This window comes from Scyliorhinus torazame, chromosome 3, assembly GCF_047496885.1.
Source record: "Scyliorhinus torazame isolate Kashiwa2021f chromosome 3, sScyTor2.1, whole genome shotgun sequence".
Classification (NCBI taxonomy): Eukaryota; Metazoa; Chordata; class Chondrichthyes; order Carcharhiniformes; family Scyliorhinidae; genus Scyliorhinus; species Scyliorhinus torazame.
In genome coordinates, this window is record NC_092709.1 from 369,816,720 (window position 1) to 369,834,072 (window position 17,353).

Sequence of the window (17,353 nt, forward strand, 5' to 3'; positions counted from 1 at the left end):
TGAGAGAGGGTGTGAGTGTGAGGGAGGATGTGACTGTGAGAGGGTGTAAGTGTGAGAGCGGGATTGAGTGTGTGAGAGGGTGTGAGTGTGAGAGCGTCTGTGAGTGTGAGAGGGTGTGAGTGTGAGACCGGGTGTGATTGTGAGAGGGTGTGAGTGTGAGACGGTCTGAGTGTGAGAGTGCGTGTGAGTGTGGGAGAGGGTGTGAGTGTGAGAGGGTGTAAGCGTGAGAGCGGGTGTGAGGGATGGTCTGAGGGTGAAAAGGTGTGAGTGTGAGAGAGGGTGTGAGTGTGAGAGAGTATGTGAGTGTGAGAGGGTATGAGTGTGAGAGAGAGTGTGAGTGTGAGCGGGTATGTGAGTGTGAGAGGGTGTGAGTGTGAGAGCGGCTGTGAATGTGAGAGAGGATGTGAGTGTGAGAGGGTGTGAGTGTGAGAGGATGTGAGTGTGAGAGGATATCAGTGTGAGAGCGGGAATGAGTGTGTGAGAGGGTGTGAGTGTGAGAGCGTATGTGAGTGTGAGAGGGTGTGAGTGTGAGACCGGTTGTGATTGTGAGAGAGGGTGTGAGTGTGAGAAGGTCTGAGTGTGAGAGAGGGTGTGAGTGTGAGAGAGTGTGTGAGTGTGAGAAAGTATGTGAATGTGAGTGGGCCTGAGTGTGAGAGCTGGTGTAAGTGTGAGTGTGAGAGAGTGTGTGAGCGTGAGAGGGTGTGAGTGTGAGAGCGGGTGTGAGTGTGAGAGAGGATGTGAGTGTGACAAGGTGTGAGTGTGAGAGAGAGTGTGAGTGTGAGGGAGGATGTGAGTGTTAGAGGATGTCAGTGTGAGAGCGGGATTGAGTGTGTGAGAGGGTGTGAGTGTGAGAGCGTATGTCAGTGTGAGAGGGTGTGAGTGTGAGACCGGGTGTGATTGTGAGAGAGGGTCTGAGTGTGAGAAGGTCTGAGTGTGAGAGAGGGTGTGAGTGTGAGAGAGGGTGTGAGTGTGAGAGTGTGTAAGCGTGAGAGCGGGTGTGAGACAGTATGTGAGTGTGAGAGGGTATGAGTGTGAGAGAGGGTGTGAGTGTGAGAGGGTGTGAGAGGGTGTGAGTGTGAGAGCGGCTGTGAGTGTGAGAGAGGATGTGAGTGTGAGAGAGTGTGAGTGAGAGAGGATGTGAGTGTGAGAGTGTGTGATTGGGAGAGCGGGTCTGAGAGAGGTTGTGAGTGTGAGAGAGGATGTGAGTGTGAGAGGGTGGGAAAGTGAGAGAGGGTGTGAGTGTGCGAGAGGTTGTGAGTGTGAGAGAGGATGTGAGTGTGTGAGTGTGTGAGAGTGAGAGAGGATGTGAGTTTGAGAGGGTGTGAGTGTGAGAGAGGATGTGAGTTTGAGACTGTGTGACAGTGAGAGAGGGTGTGAGTGTGAGAGAGGATGTGAGTTTGAGAGGGTGTGAGTGTGAGAGAGGATGTGAGTGTGAGAGTGTGTGCTAGGTTGTGAGTGTGAGAGGGTGTGAGTGTGATAGAGGATGTGAGTGTGAGAGGGTGTGAGTGTGAGAGGCAGTGTGAGTCTGAGAGAGGGTGTGACTGCGAGAGTGTGTGCGAGGATGTGAGTGTGAGAGGGTGTGAGTGTGAGAGTCTGTGCGAGGATGTGTGCGTGAGAGGGTGTGAGTGTTGGAGGATGTCAGTGTGCGAGCGGGATTGAGTGTGTGAGAGGGTGTGAGTGTGAGAGCGTATGTGAGTGTGAGAGTGTGTGAGAGTGAGAGAGGGATCAATGCCTGTGAGCAAAGATGGCTACTCCGCTTCTCCATTCCCCGCAGAAGCCCTTCCGCCAGTTTCATGTTTTTCACACGGAGTACCAATCAGCACCACTGTGAGCACTTGCTGGGGAGACCACTGAATGACAGGAGGCCGTTGGATATGCAGTGGGTCCCATTAATTGTATGGAAATAGGGCTCAAGTGGTGATAATTGGTTTCTCTCGACGCTACAGTGAGATCCCGATTTCACCAGGGGTGCGGACTGGTTACATCGCACACTGTTTGGTGCCTGGCGCGTCTCCTGTATAATAATAATAACCTTTTGTTGTCTCACGTACAAAATTAGTGTGAAAAGCCCCTAATCACCACATTCCGCCACCTGTTCGGGTAAGCTGGTGTGGGACTTCAACTGGCGCAGCTGGCCATCACAAACCAGATGTCTAGCCCACTGAGCTAAACCGGCCCCATTTCACCTAGATGTATTTCACATCTGCCGCTATTCACCGGCCTCGTTACACTTGAGCACGAGTGTACCGAAGCCGGAAGATCACGCCCGATGTTTCCTCCTGTGGCAGAATCTGAAATTAGGGGTCACTCATTAAATATACGGGGTCGCTCATTTTAAACAGATGAGGGAAATTCTTTTCTCTGAGGGTCGTGAGTCTCTGGAACTTTCCGGATCTCTCTTCCTCAAAAGGCGGTGGGATCGGACTGCGGGATTTTCCGTCGGCGGGATCTCCGCTTCACCGGCAAGGCACCCACGCCCGTAGGTTACCCAGTGGCGTGGAATGGACACAATGCGAAACCCCATTGGCCGGCTGCCGGAACGCAGGATTGCCCTGCCAGCGTGGGCACACTGCGCCGGATGGAGAATCGTTCAATATTTCTAAGGCGGAGCTCGATAGATTTCTGATTAACAAGGAGAGGAAAAGTTATCGGGGTTAGGCAATAATACAAAGAACAAAGAACAAGGTAAAGTACAGCACGGGAACAGGCCCTTCAGCCCTCCAAGCCTGTGCCGACCATACTGCCCGTCTGAACTAAAATGCCCTACCCTTCCAAGGACCATATCCCCAATCGAAGCTAATCAATGTGCTACCATGCCAGAATAACCATCCCATCCCTACCCCTCTATTTCCATCCTATTCATATATTTATCAAGACGCTCCTTAAATGTCAATATTGTCCCTGCTTCCAGCACCTCCGTCAGAAGTGGATTCCAGGCTCCCACCACCCTCTGTGTAAAAAACATGCCTCGAACATCTCCTGGCACGGTAGCACAGGGGTTAGAACAGTTGATTCACAGTTCAAGGGCCCCTGTTCGATTCCGGCTTGGGTCACTGTCTGTGCGGAGTCTGCACGTTCTCCCCGTGTGTGCGTGGCTTTCCTCCGGGTGCTCCGGTTTCCTCCCACAGTCCAAAGATGTGTAGGTTAGGCGGATTGGCCATTTTAAATTGTCCCGTAGTGTCTAAAAAGGTTAGGAGGGGTTACTGGGAAAGGGTGGAAGTGTGGGCTTGAGTAGGGTGCTCTTTCCAAGAGCCGGTGCAGATTTGATGGGCCAAATGCACTGTAACGTCTGTGATTTAAACCTTGCCCCTCGTACTTTAAACCAATGCCCCCTGGTAATTGATCCCTCTACCACGGGGAAAAGCCTCTGACTATCCACTCTGTCTATGCCCCTCATAATTTTGTAGACCTCTATCAGGTCGCCCCTCAACCTCCGTCGTTCCAGTGAGAACAAAGCGAGTTTATCCAACATCTCCTCATAGCTAATGGAACATGGAACATAAAACATGCAGTGCAAAAGGAGGCCATTCGGCCCATCGAGTCTGCACCGACCCACTTAAGCCCTCACTTCCACCCTATCCCCGTAACCTAATAACCCTTCCTAACCTTTTTGGACACTAAGGGCAATTTAACATAACTAATCCACCTAACCTGCACGTCTTTGGACTGTGGGAGGAAACCGGAGCACCCGGAGGAAACCCACGCAGACATGGAGAGAACGTGCAGACTCTGCACAGACAGTGACCCAAGCCGGGAATCGAACCCGGGACCCTGGAGCTGTGAAGCCATAGTGCTATCCACTTGTGTTACCGTGCTGCCCCAAACACCAGACCAGGCAACACCTGGTAAATCTCTTCTGCACCCTCTCTAAAGCCTCCACATCCTTCTGGTAGTGTGGCGACCAGAATTGAACACTATACTCCAAGTGCGGCCTAACTAAGGTTCTATAAAGCTGCAACATAACATGCCAATGTTTAAACTCAATGCCCTGGCCGTTGAAGGCAAGCATGCCGTATGCCGCCTTGACTACCTTCTCCACCTGCGTTGCCACTTTCAGTGACCTGTGTACCTGTACACCCAGATCTCTCTGCCTGACAATACTCTTCTGGGTTCTGCCATTTACTGTATATTTCCCATCAGTATCAGACCTTCCAAAATTCCACAGTGGGCTAAACAGCTGGCTTGTAATGCAGAACAAGGCCAGCAGCGCAGGTTCAATTCCCGTTCCGGCCTCCCTGAACAGGCGCCGGAATGTGGCGACTCGAGGCTTTACACAGTAACTTCATTGAAGCCTACTTGTGACAATGAGTGATATTATTACCTCACATTTGTCCAGATTAAACTCCATCTGCCATCTCTCCACCCAAGTCCCCAACAGATCTATATCCTGCTGTATTTTCTGACGGTCCTCATCGCTATCCGCAATTCCACCAACCTTTGTATCATTCGCAAACTTACTAATTAAACCTCCAAATCATTTACATATATTACAAACAGCAAAGATCCCAGCACTGATCCCTGAGGAACGCCACTGGTCACAGCCCTCCATTCAGAAATACACCGTTCCACTGCGAGTGTCTGGCTTCGATGACCTAGCCAGTTCTGTATCCACCTTGCCAGCTCACCCCTGATCCCGTGTGACTTCACCTTTTGTACTAGTCTACCATGAGAGACCTTGTCAAAGGCCTTACATGAAGTCCATGTAGACAACATCCACTGCCCTACCTGCATCAATCATCTTTGTAACTGCCTCGAAAAACCCGATCAAGTTAGTGAGACACGACCTCCCCTTCACAAAACCATGCTGCCTCTCGCTAATACGTCCAACTTATATCCAAGTGGGAGTAGATCCTGAGAAGAATCCTCCCCAATAATTTGGAGTTGCGGTCACAATCAGATCAGCCATGATCCTGTTGACTGGTGAAGCAAGTTCGAGGGGCCGAGTGGCCTACTCCCAATTTGCATGTTGTCATGTGAGAGTACTTTTAAGACATGGATGCTTAAGCAATGTATCTGTAAGAAAACAGTGATGTCAATGAGTGGGTGGGGCTGAGGTCAGGTCAGCCATTTTGCAGTTTAGTTTTGCAGGTTTTTAGCTGCAAGTTTAAAAAGCAGCGGGTGGGTGTCTGTGTGTGTCCAGAGAGATACAAGAAGAAAGCAAGGTGCTGGAGCTGAAGTCAACCAAGCTCATATATCTCTGCCATTCTACAGAAAATATATATATCCTTTAACCTGATGTGATACTGTTTAAAGGTGTTAGATCTCGTGGAAGTTTCTCAGAACATTTTAAGGAGTTAGTTACTGTTGCAATATTTTCTGAGTTATCTTTGAAGTAAGGGGTGTTAAGAGATCCAATGTTTATTCAAGATGTTATGTTGAGTTCATGGAATAAACAGTGTTTTGTGTTTAAAAACCCACATGTCCATAATTGTAATCCCACACCTAGGGAAAAAGCCGCGTGCTAGGAAAAGCAACAAATACATTAAAGGGAGATGTTGGTTGAACTCCATGATACATTTTGGGATTCTGAAAACGCCTCGCCCATAACAATGTTTGGTTTTTCCTTACCGCAACTGGGCCGCAGTCACACTCTTCGTTTTTCTCCACATGCTTGTTTCCGCATACTATGACTCCAACTTTCCTGTCGAGGTTTGGCAAATTGAAAAGACACGGCCCTTGACCACGGGTCAACATTAGCTGGAAGTGATCCAAACTGCAGCTGCTGAAGGTATTCAGCACTCTTGATCTGAAGATAAACATTGAGAAGAAAGTGAAAGGCGCGTCCTCATCCCATCACAATTCACCACAGGCATTGCTGTAATAAACACGGGTGATGCAGGCATTTCAGAAACCAACTTTGATCACCCAGAGAATGTCATAATGTCACAAGACTCAATATTGGGTGTTCATGGTGACACCTAAGTGACGTTGGTGCTATTGAGGTTGGGATAAGGAAGCTGGCTTGTTCTTTATGGCCATTCTCTCACAGAGGGTGGCACGGTAGCACAGTGGTTAGCACTGATTCTTCACAGCTCCAGGGTCATAGGTTCGATTCCCGGCTTGGGTCGCTGTCCGTGTGGAGTCTGCACGTTCTCCCCATGTCTGCGTGGGTTTCCCCTGGATGCTCCGGTTTCCTTCCATAGTCCAAAGACGTGCAGGATAGGTGGATTTGCCATGTTAAATTGTCTTTAGTGTCCAAAAGGTTTCGGTGGGGTTCCTGGGTTACGGGGATAGGGTGGAGGTGTGGGCTTAAGTGGGGTGTTCTTTCCAAGGGCCGGTGCAGACTGGATGGGCTGAATAGCCTCCTTCTGCACTGTAAATTATGTGATTCTATGAGGGAGTGAATTGAGCAGGGCCAATATTGCTGGATCTGTCGTCCAGTCGCCCTGTCTAATGCTTTGGTGTTGAAATCCCACAACGGGAACTGGTGGAATTCGCAAAAGGCAACCTGGGATTGAAAGTTAGTCTCAATCATATTGACAATCCTCGATTATCGTAAAACTCAACTGGTATATTCCTCTCTCCTCACCCAGCGACTCCAGAACCACAGCAATGCCCTCTGCATTGGCCAATCACGCCACTCATTCACACAACAAGCACGTCTTCCGGTTAACTGTTTTTCAGTTGAAGGTTTTGTGTCTAATTGGTTGGAGCTGCCCCCAGCCTAATTACTGAGTGGCAGTTATCTGTCAATCACCTGAAGCCTGACTAGAGGCCAAGGTGCGAATTGCATGTGTCTGTATGAAGCTTAACTAGTGAGAGCCATCTCAGTTTAGCTGGGTTCTATCTAAGAGAGAGGCATAAAGCGCACACTCAATCAGCTTTGCACACGTGAAGTTAGAGACAGCCTGGGTGAGAGAGCCCGAGTGAGGATTAAAACATGGTCATTTGGATGCAATGTGGTTCTTCAGTGCGGAGTGTGGGGAGGGGCTTTTCCCTTTCATTTTGATTTCTCCCTTCTGGTTTTGTAACTGGTAGTCTGCAGAGAGAGATCCAGAGAGCAACCTGGGAAGGTAAGTGATAAAAATGCCTTTTCAACTTGGGGGGGGGGGGGGGGGGAACTGAAGTGACATCACAGTAAAGCTGTGCCCTGATTTGCTGATAGGGAATCTGTTAAATTTTTTGGTGGGGGGGGGGGAAATAATTGGAAAACTAATTAAAACGGATTAATTAACTCGGTAGAGGGTGAACAAATCCTGAGGCAGAGATAAGTATTTAGCATTTAATTTTACAGTAAAGATTTAGCATCAGGGCCATATAGTTAATTGTAACTTAATCGAATTAAAATTTAAGTGTTTAATTTGAATTAATTAACTAGTGCATAAATGACACTCAGCAGGATGCAGTGCTTTATCTGTGAGATGTGGGAGATCTTCCAGCGTTCCATCGACTGCATCTGCAGCAAGTGTAACCAATGGCAGCTCCTCACAGATCACGTGGTTCAGTTGGATCAGCAGTTGCATGCACTTAGGAGCATGCAGGTGGTGGGAAGCAGCATAGATAGGAGTTATAGAGGTATGGTCACACCCACAGTGCAGGAAGACAGATGGGTGCCGCTAGCAAGGGCAGGCAGTCAGTGCAGGGATCCACTGTGGCTGTCCCCATCTCTAACAGGTGTGCCGTTTTGAATACTGTTGGGGGGGATAGCCTATCAGGGGAAAACAACAGCAGCCAGAACAGTGGCATCACAACAGGCTCTGATGTTCAGCATGGAGGGTAAAAGCGCAGAAGAGCAATAGTCAAAGGGGACTCTACAGCAAGGGCCACAGATAAGCGCTTCTGAGGAAGTGAAAGAGACTCCAAGATGGTATTCGCCTCCCTGCTGCCAGGGTCAAGGATGTCTCTAAACGAACAGAGGACATCCTGAAGGGGGAGGGTGAACAGCCAGAGGTTGGAATACACATAGGTACTAACGACATAGGCAGGAAGAGTGATGAGGTCCTGCAGAAGGAGTTCAGGGAGTTAGGTAGTAAGATAAAAGCAGGACCTCTCGGGTTGTAATCTCAGGATTACTCCCTGTGCCACGTGCCAGTGAGGCTAGAAATAGGAGGATAGTGCAGCTAAACACGTGGTAAACTGGCGGTGTAGGAGAGAGGGTTTCAGATTTCTGGACCACTGAGATCTCTTCCAGGGCAGGTGGTACCTGTACAAGGAGGACGGGTTGCATCTTAACTGGAGGGGAGGTTTGCTGGAGTCACTCGGGAGGATTTAAACTAATATGGCAGGGGGTGGGAACCAGAATGGAGCTTAGGAGGTTTAATAACTGAAGGGGAAATAGAGAACCAAACTAAGAGATAACATCACCCTCAGGCAGAGCAAAAAAGGTGACAAGTGTGTGACATCGTACCTAAATGCGCACAGCATACGGAACAAGGTAAATGAGCTTGTTGCGCACATTGAAATTGGCCGGTACGATGTTGTGGGCATCACAGAGACGTGGCTGCAAGGGGATCAGAGCTGGGATCTAATATACAAGGATATGTGTCCTATCGAAAGGACAGGCAGTTGGGCAAAGGGGGTGCGGTTGCATTGTTAGTAAGGAATGGAGTTAAATCGATAGCAAGGAGCGATGTAGGATCAGAAGGCTTAGAATCTCTGTGGGTAGAGATGAGGAATCGCAAAGGTAAAAAGACTCTGATGGGAGGTATGTACAGGCCCCCTAGCAGTAGTCAGGATTTGGGTCAGAAAATAAATCAGGAGATAGAAAAGGCTTTTAAAAAAGGCAATATTACAATAATCATGGGGGACTTCAATATGCAGGTGGACTGGGAAAATCAGGTTGGTAGTGGATCCGAAGAAAAGGAATTTGTGGAATGTCTAAGAGATGGTTTTTTGGAGCAGCTTGTGACAGAGCCTACTAGGGAACAGGCAATTCTGGATTTGGTGATGTGTAACGAGGCAGACTTGATCAGGGACCTTGAGGTGAAGGAACCCTTAGGGAGCAGTGACCACAATATGATAGAATTTACCCTGCAGTTTGAGAGGGAGAAGCTGAAATCAGATGTAACGGTATTACAATTAAATAAGGGTAACTACAAAGACATGAGGGAGGAGCTGGCCAGAGTTGATTGGAAAAGGAGCTTAGCAGGGAAGACAGTGGAACAGCAAGTGCAGGGATTTTTGGGGGTTATTAGGGAGGCACAACAGAAATTCATCCCAAGGAGGAGGAAACATGCTAAGGGGAGGACAAGGCATCCATGGCTGACAAGGGCAGCATAAAAGCTAAAGAAAAAGCATACAAAGTGGCGAGGAATAGTGGGAAGCCAGAGGATTGGGAAGCCTTTAAAAGCGAGCAGAGGACAACTAAAAAAACAATCGGGGGGGAGAAGATGAAATATGAGTGCAAGTAGCTAGTAATGTAAAGGAAGATAGGAAGAGTTTTTAAAGAGACAAAAGGTAAGGGAGGGGCAAAAATAGACATTCGAGCACTAGAAAATGTGGCTGGAGAAGTAATAATAGGAAACAAAGAAATAGCAGAGGAACTGAATAGTTACTTTGCATCAGTCTTCACGGTGGAAGACATCAGTGGGATGCCAGAGCTCCAGGAGAACCATGGGGCAGAGGTGAGCGCATTGACCATTAATAAGGAGAAGGTTCTGGGGAAACTGAAAGGTCTGAAGCTGGATAAACCACCTGGGTTGGATGGACTACACCCCAGGGTTCTGAGGAGATTGTGCAGGCATTGGTGGTGATTTTTCAGGAGTCACTGGAGGCAGGAAGGGTCCCAGAGGACTGGAAAGTGTCTAATGTAACACTGCTGTTTAAGACGGGAGGGAGGCAGAAGATGGGAGATTATAGGCTGATTAGCCTGACATCGGTCATTGGTAAGATTTTAGAGTCCATTATTAAAGATGAGATTGTGGAGTACTTGGAAGTGCATGGTAAAACAGGACAGAGTCAGCATGGCTTCGTCAAAGGGACGTCGTGTCTGACAAATCTGTTAGAGGTCTTTGAGGAAGCAACAAGGAAATTAGACAAAGGAGAACCAGTGGAAATTATTTATTTCGATTTCTAGAAGGCCTTTGACAAGGTGTCGCATAAGTTAGGAGTCCATGGTGTTAAGGGTAAGGTCCTGGCATGGATAGAGGATTGGCTGACTGGCAGAAGGCAGAAAGTGGGGACAAAGGGGTCTTTTCAGGATGGCAGCCGGTAACTAGTGGTGTGCCTCAGGGGTCGGTGCTGGGACCACAACTTTTCACAACATACATTAATGGTCTGGAGGAAGGACTGAAGACACTGTTGCTAAATTTGCAGATTGTACACAGATCTGTAATGGGGCAGGGAGTATTGTGGAAGCAGGCGGGCTGCAGAAGGACTTGAACAGGTTAGGAGAGTGGGCAGTGAAGTGACAAATGGAATCCAATGTGCAAAAGTGTGAGGTTATGCACTTTGGAAGGAGGAATTTAGGCATAGACTATTTTCTAGGTGGGAAGATGCTTAGGAAATCAGAAACACAAAGGGACTTGGGGGTCCTTGTTCACGATTCTCTTAAGGTTAATGTGCAGGTTTAGTCAGCAGTTAGGAAGGCAAATGCAATGTTAGCATTCATGTCGAGAGGGCTAGAATACAAGACCAGGGATGTACTTCTGAGGCTGTATAATGCTCTGGTCAGACCACATTTGGAGTATTGTGAGCAGTTTTGCGCCCCGTATCTAAGGAAGGATGTGCTGGCCTTGGAATGGGCCCAGAGGAGGTTCACAAAAATGATCCCTGGAATGAAGAGCTTGTCGTATGAGGAACGGCTGAGGACTCTCGGTCTGTACTCGTTGGAGTTTAGGATCAGGGGGGATCTTATTGAAACTTCCAGGATACAGCGAGGCCTGGATAGAGTGGAGGTGGAGAGGATGTTTCCACTTGTAGGAAAAACTAGAACCAGAGAACACTATTTCAGACTAAAGGGGCGATCATTTAAAACTGAGATGAGGAGGAATTTCTTCAGCCAGAGGGTGGTGAATCTGTGGAACTCTTTGCCGCAGAAGGCTGTGGAGGCCAAATCACTGAGTGCCTTTCAGACAGAGATAGATAGGTTTTTGATCAATAAGGGGATCAGGGGTTATGGGGAGAGGGCAGGAGAATCGGGGTGAGAAAAATATCAGCCATGATTGAATGGCGGAGCAGACTCGATGGGCCGAGTGGCCTAATTCTGCTCCCATGTCTTATGGGCTTATGGACTTGTGGGAGGAAACTGGAGCACCCGGAGGAAACCCACGCAGATACAGGGAGAAAGTGTAGACTCCGCACGGACGGGACCCTGGAGCTGTGAAGCAACAGTGCTAACCCCATGCCACCGTGGCACAAATTATCATGTTATTAAATGAAAATTACTTATTGTCACAAGTAGGCTTCAATGAAGTTACTGTGAAAAGCCCCGAGTCGCCACATTCCAGCGCCTGTTCGGGGAGGATGGTACGGGAATTGAACCGTGCTGCTGGCCTGCCTTGCTCTGCTTTCAAAGCCAGCGATTTAGCCCTGTGCTTAACAGCCACTGTGCGTGTATACGAACCTCCAAAAGGCATTTGATAAAGTTCTGCAAATTAGGCTTTGTGCAAAAGTGAAGGTGATGCGATAAGAGGGGAGGAGCAGCATGGATATAATATTGGGTGAGGGGTAGAAATGGAGGGTTGTGCTTAACTGTTTTGACAACTGGAAGGGGCATTTAATGGATTTCCTAAAAGGTCATCGTTAAATTGTTGTTTGTATGGGCATGGGTGACTTAGACTGCAAAGTACGGGCGCAACATCAACATGAACAAATGGCATTGCACCTGGAATTAAAATAAATCAAATGGAAAATAGGCCTCAATACAACATGTATGAGACGGATGGAACTGCAGGATGCAAGTTAATCGAAGTTCAATCCAGAAGAGAGACCCTGGGTGGTGCAAATTGAAAGTGTCGGCAGGGCAGAGAGATTTGGGTATGTTTGGGCAGAAACCTTTGCATGTGGTCGAACAGATAAACAAAGTACTTAATAAAGCACATGCGCCTAGTTTTTATAAATAAAGGCTTTGCGTTTTTTAAAAATCAATAATGTTACAGAGTAAAACCTGTATAAAACATACCTTCATTACTGAAATATCAAGTCCAAATCTACGCACCACACTTTGGGAAGGACTGGAAGGTTTAGGTGAGGATACAGAAGAGTTCTTCCAGAATCGAATCAGAGAGTTTACCAGCACAGAAAGAGGCTCTTCGGCCGATCATGTCTGTGCTGGCCATCAAACACCTAGCTCTTCAGCACTTGGCCTTCTAGCCTTGTACGCTGGGGAGTTTCAATTGCTCATCTTAAATGCTTCTTAAATGCTGTGAGGGTTCCCATCTCGACCTCCCTTTCAGGCAGCGAGTCCCACATTCCCACTACCCTCTGGGCGAAAGGTTGTTCCTTGCAACACGCCAAACCTCCTGCTCCTCACATTAAATCTGTGCCCCATGGTTATTGCCGCCTCTGCGAATGGGGAAAGGTTCCTTCCTATCCACCCTGTCTATGTCCCTCATAATTTTATACACCTCAATCCGGTCCTCCCTCGCCTTCTCTGCTCCAGGGAAAACAACCCCAGCCTATCCAATCTCTCTCTCCTTGGGCGAGATCCTCCGCAATCGGCATGATGTCCGCTGACCGGCGCCAAAAACGGCACGAATCAGTCCGGCATCGCGCCGCCCCAAAGGTGCGGAATACTCCGCATCTTGAGCAGCCGAGCCCTAACCTTGAATGGCTAGGCCCGCGCCGGACTGATTTCCACCCCGCCAACTGGCGGAAAAGGCCTTTGGTGCCCCGCCAGCTGGCGGGAAACTGACTTTGTCGGGCGGTCATAAGCGGCCGCTCATGGCATCCCCGTGCATGCGCAGTGGAAGGGGTCTATTCCGCCTCCGCCATAGTGGAGACCGTGGTGAAGGCGGAAGAAAAAGAGTGCCCACACGGCACAGGGCGAAATTCTCCGGTCTCGGCGCGATGTCCGCCGGCTGGTGCCCAAAACGGCGCAAATCAGTGGGGCATCGCGCCGCCCCAAAGGTGCGGAATGCTCCGCATCTTGGGGGGGCCGAGCCCCAACCTTAAGGGGCTAGGTATGCGCCGGACGTATTTCCGCCCCGCCAGCTCACCGAAAAGGCCTTTGGTATCCCCCCAGCTGGCGCGGAAATGACATCTCCGGGCGGCGCATGCGCAGGAGCGTTAGCGGCCGCTGACGGCATTCCCGCGCATGCGCAGTGGAGGGAGTCTCTTCCGCCTACACCATGGTGGAGACCGTGGCGCAGGTGGAAGGAAAAGAGTGCCCCCACGGCACAGGCCCGCCCGCGGATCGGTGGGCCCCGATCGCGGGCCAGGCCACCATGGGGGCACCCCCCGGGGTCAGATCGCCCTGCGCCCTGCCCAGGACCCCGGAGACTGCCGGTAAGGTAGGTGGTTTGATTCTCGCCGGCAGGACAGGCATTCAAGCAGCGGGACCTCGGCCCATTAGGGCCGGAGAATCGCCGGGGGGGGGGGGGGGGTGCCGCCAACCAGCGTGGCATGATTCCCACCCCAGCCGGATATCGTGTGCCGGAGAATTCGGCAACCAGCGGGGGCGGGATTCACGCCAGCCCCCGGCGATTCTCCGAACCGGCGGGGGGTCACCCCATAGGGCGCGATTCTCCGACCCCCCATCAGGTCGGAGAATCGCCGGGGGCTGGCGTGAGTCCCGCCCCCGCCGTGTCCCGAATTTTCCGCCACCAGAGATTCAACGGGGGCGGGAATCGCGCTGCGTCCGGTCGCCGGAAATTGCTCCGGTTGGCGGGCCCACCCCCAGCGATTCTCCAGTCCGCGATGGGCCGAAGTCCCGCCACTGTCAACCCACGCCAGCCGGCGTGGAGTGAACCATCTTTCGAACGGCGGGACAAGGCGGCGTGGGCGGGCTCTGGGTTCCTGGAAGGGGCGCGGGGGAATCTGGCCCCGTGGCATGCCCCCACGGTGGTCTGGACCACGATCGGGGCCCACTGATCCGCGGGCGGGCCTGTGCCGTGGGGGTAACTCTTTTCCTTCCGCCTTCACCATGGTCTTCACTATGGCGGAGGCAGAAGAGACCCCCTCCACTGCGCATGCGCGGGGATGCCATGAGCGGCTGCTTACACTCCCGCGCGTGCGTCGCACAGCAAAGTCATTTCCGCGCCAGCTGGCAGGGCGGAAAACTGTTTGGCGCGGGCCTAGCACCTCAAGATGAAGGCTCGGCCCCTCAAGATGCGGCGAATTCCGCACCTTTGGGGCGGCACGATGCCAGACTGATTTGCGCCGTTTTTGGAGCCGGTCAGCGGACATCGCGCCGATTGCGGAGAATCCCGCCCTGAATCACGATTCTCCGCCCCCCCGAAATCGACGTCAATGCTAATGCATGGCACGCATCATTGAAACAGCAGCCGGGATTCTTCTTTCCCTGGCGGGGCGGGGGAATCCGGTGTAATGGAGTGGCGGGAACCAAACCGGCATCGCGCCGCCCCAATGGTGCGGAATCCTCCGAATCTTTAGGGTCCAAGCCCTCACCTTGAGGGGCTAGGTCCACACCAGAGTGATTTCCGCCCTGCCGGCTGGCGAGTGTTGGCAGCGGCGCGACTTTGGCCCATCGCGAGCCGGAGAATCGCTAGGGGGGAGCCCGCCGACTGGCACGGCGCGATTCCTGCCCCCGCCGATTCTCTGGTGGCAGAGAATTCAGGGCGGGATTCACGCCAGCCCCCGGTGATTCTCCGACCCGGCGGGGGGGTCAGGAGGTGGGCTGTGGGGTTGGGGTGGACGGATGCGCAACATCATTATCGCGGCCGGCAAGGCAGCCGTGCCGCTGACAGCCCGCTTTAAACCTTGTACCCTGGGATGTATCGGTGACCGCCCCCCCCCCCTCCCCCCCAGGGCGATCCCCTCTGGCCCCAGCCAACCCATCAGCTGTGTGTAGGAGGTGTATTGTTTAAGCGCGGCTGCAAGTGTCCAACACCGACCCAGCGATTCCGCATTGTTTTCCGTGGGTTTCAAAGGTGTTCCACGAGGCTCCGGTCCTAGCCCCTCACCGGTGTGGCACCGATTCTTCTGACGTGAAAGTCTACATATTTTTCGTTGACGTCAGCATTTAGACTCAGAAAGGGAGAATACGGCCCATAGATTATCAGGCCGTTATTCTCGTTTAACTATTGCATGTTTTAACTCCTTTCTTGCTCTAAAGTAACAGTTATTGTGTTTTACTTACCTGTGAGTCATTGACGCAGTCTCGGGCCAAAGATCGTGAAAACCTCAAAAGAATTATTGGTTAATTCACTTATGTTTGTGACTCCGGTCAAGAAGGGGCTGGAATTAATCGCGCCCTAGCCCTGGGTGTCATGACATAATAATAATAACCTTTAATTGTCACAAGTATGAAGGTACTGTGAACAGCCCCTAGTCGCCACATTCCGGCGCCTGTTCGGGGAAGCTGGTACGGGAATTGAACCCGCACTGCTGGCTGTGCCGTTTAATGCAATCACATTACGCATGCATAGCTGAGTTTCAATCCATCCTAATGTATTCATCTCTGCAGGGGTTGTTGACGCATCAGTGAAGAGGACTGGGTTTATTTATCTTCAATGTTGCATGAGCATGTCAAAGATATCATTTTATAACTTAAAATGTGATTATAGGACTCAAGAGTTCTGTGTATAGTGAATAACAGGTGAGTGGGCATGGGAGGGGCAGAGTGCAAGGCGTAATATGGGGACTGAATGGATGGAGGTTGTGACAGGGTTCAGATGTACACAGAATGGGTGAATAGGCATAAGTGGTAATGGGGCATAGGGGTGGTGTGGTGAGGTAGGTGAGAGGGATGAGGTGGGTCAGGGCTCCGCTCCCAATTTAATATTTAAACCACCCCACAAGGACACTGGTGCCAGTCATATTGCGTTCCCCATGAGGATCATCCACTAAACAGGGCAGCACAGTAGCATTGTGGATAGCACAACTGCTTCACAGCACCAGGGTCCCAGGTTCGATTCCGGCTTGGGTCACTGTCTGTGCGGAGTCTGCACATCCACCCCGTGTGTGTGTGGGATTCCTCCGGGTGCTCCGGTTTCCTCCCACAGTCGAAAGATGTGCAGGTTAGGTGGATTGTCCATGATAAATTGCACTTAGTATCCAAAATTGCCTTTAGTGTTGGGTGGGGTTACTGGGTTATGGGGATAGGGTGGAGGAGTTGACCTTGGGTAGGGTGCTCTTTCCAAGAGCCGGTGCAGACTCGATGGGCCGAATGGCCTCCTTCTGTACTGCAAATTCTATGAAACACTTTTTCAGGACATTTTGTAAATACTTCATTTTCTGTTTTGAATTCTTGTTGTTACAGATTGCAGTGGGAAAAAGATCAAACTCCTCACGTTAAAGCTTTATTCATGATGCATCTCTGGTTCCCAGCTGAACAGGTACAAGCCAGCTTTCGATCATCATGCCCTATTCCCAGAGTGTGAGCAATCGAATGGGCTATAGTCATAGCACGATAGTTCCTGTTTGGCCGAGGATCCTAAAAGGGAGGAAATGGAAAAAATGAAAAAATGAAATGAAAATCGCTTATTGTCACAAGTGGGCTGCAAAAATGAAGTTACTGTGGGCGCCTGTTCGGGGAGGCTGGTACGGGAATTGAGCCGTGCTGCTGGCCTGCCTTGGTCTGCTTTAAAAGCCAGCTATTTAGCCCTGTGCTAAACCAGAGAAGGGAATTTTGATGAAAATACGTTGCATAGAAGGGCATAAATGCTTCACACTGCCTCATCACCAGGATGATCATACACAGGGTTATGATGGGATAGTTGTAATATCCCTGGACTAGTCATCAAGAGGCCCAGGCTAATGTTTCAGGACATAGGCCCAAATCCCTCCGGAGCATGTGGTGAAATTTAAATTCAATTGATAAATCAGGAATTGAAAGCCAGTCCCTGTAATCGTACCCATGAAACTATCAATTGTTGTAAAAACCCATCCTTCCCTGGTCTGGCCTACATGAGGTTCCGAACACACAGCAATGTGGTTGAGGCTCAAGTACCCTCTGAAAGGCCGAGAGACAGCTATTTATTATGATCATGGATCATCATCAAGTTCAATAAACTGACTCCTACTTCCCCTGGGATCCCTTGATCCCTTTAGCCCCAAGAGCTATATCTACTTCCTTCTTGAAATTACACAACGTTTTCACCTCAATCTACCTTGTGTGGTAGTGAATTCCACAGATTCACCACTCTCTGGGTGAAGAAATTTCTCCTCACCTCAGTCCTAAAATGTTTACCCCTTATCCTCAAACTGTGGCCCCTAGTTCTGGACTCGCCCACCACCAGGAACATTCTTTCTGAATCTACCCTGTCTAATCCTGCTAGAATTGTATACCTTT

General features: G+C 50.3%; 1 long non-coding RNA gene across 1 annotated transcript in view; it reads right to left on the bottom strand.

Moving 5' to 3' along the window:
• The window catches only part of LOC140409370 (uncharacterized), a 188,566-nt gene extending 182,826 nt beyond the window's left edge, over positions 1–5,740 (bottom strand). The window contains exon 1 of the long non-coding RNA XR_011940329.1: positions 5,569–5,740. This is a non-coding gene — a long non-coding RNA (uncharacterized lncRNA). The remainder of the gene's footprint in view (positions 1–5,568) is intronic.
• Positions 5,741–17,353: the final 11,613 nt, after the last annotated feature.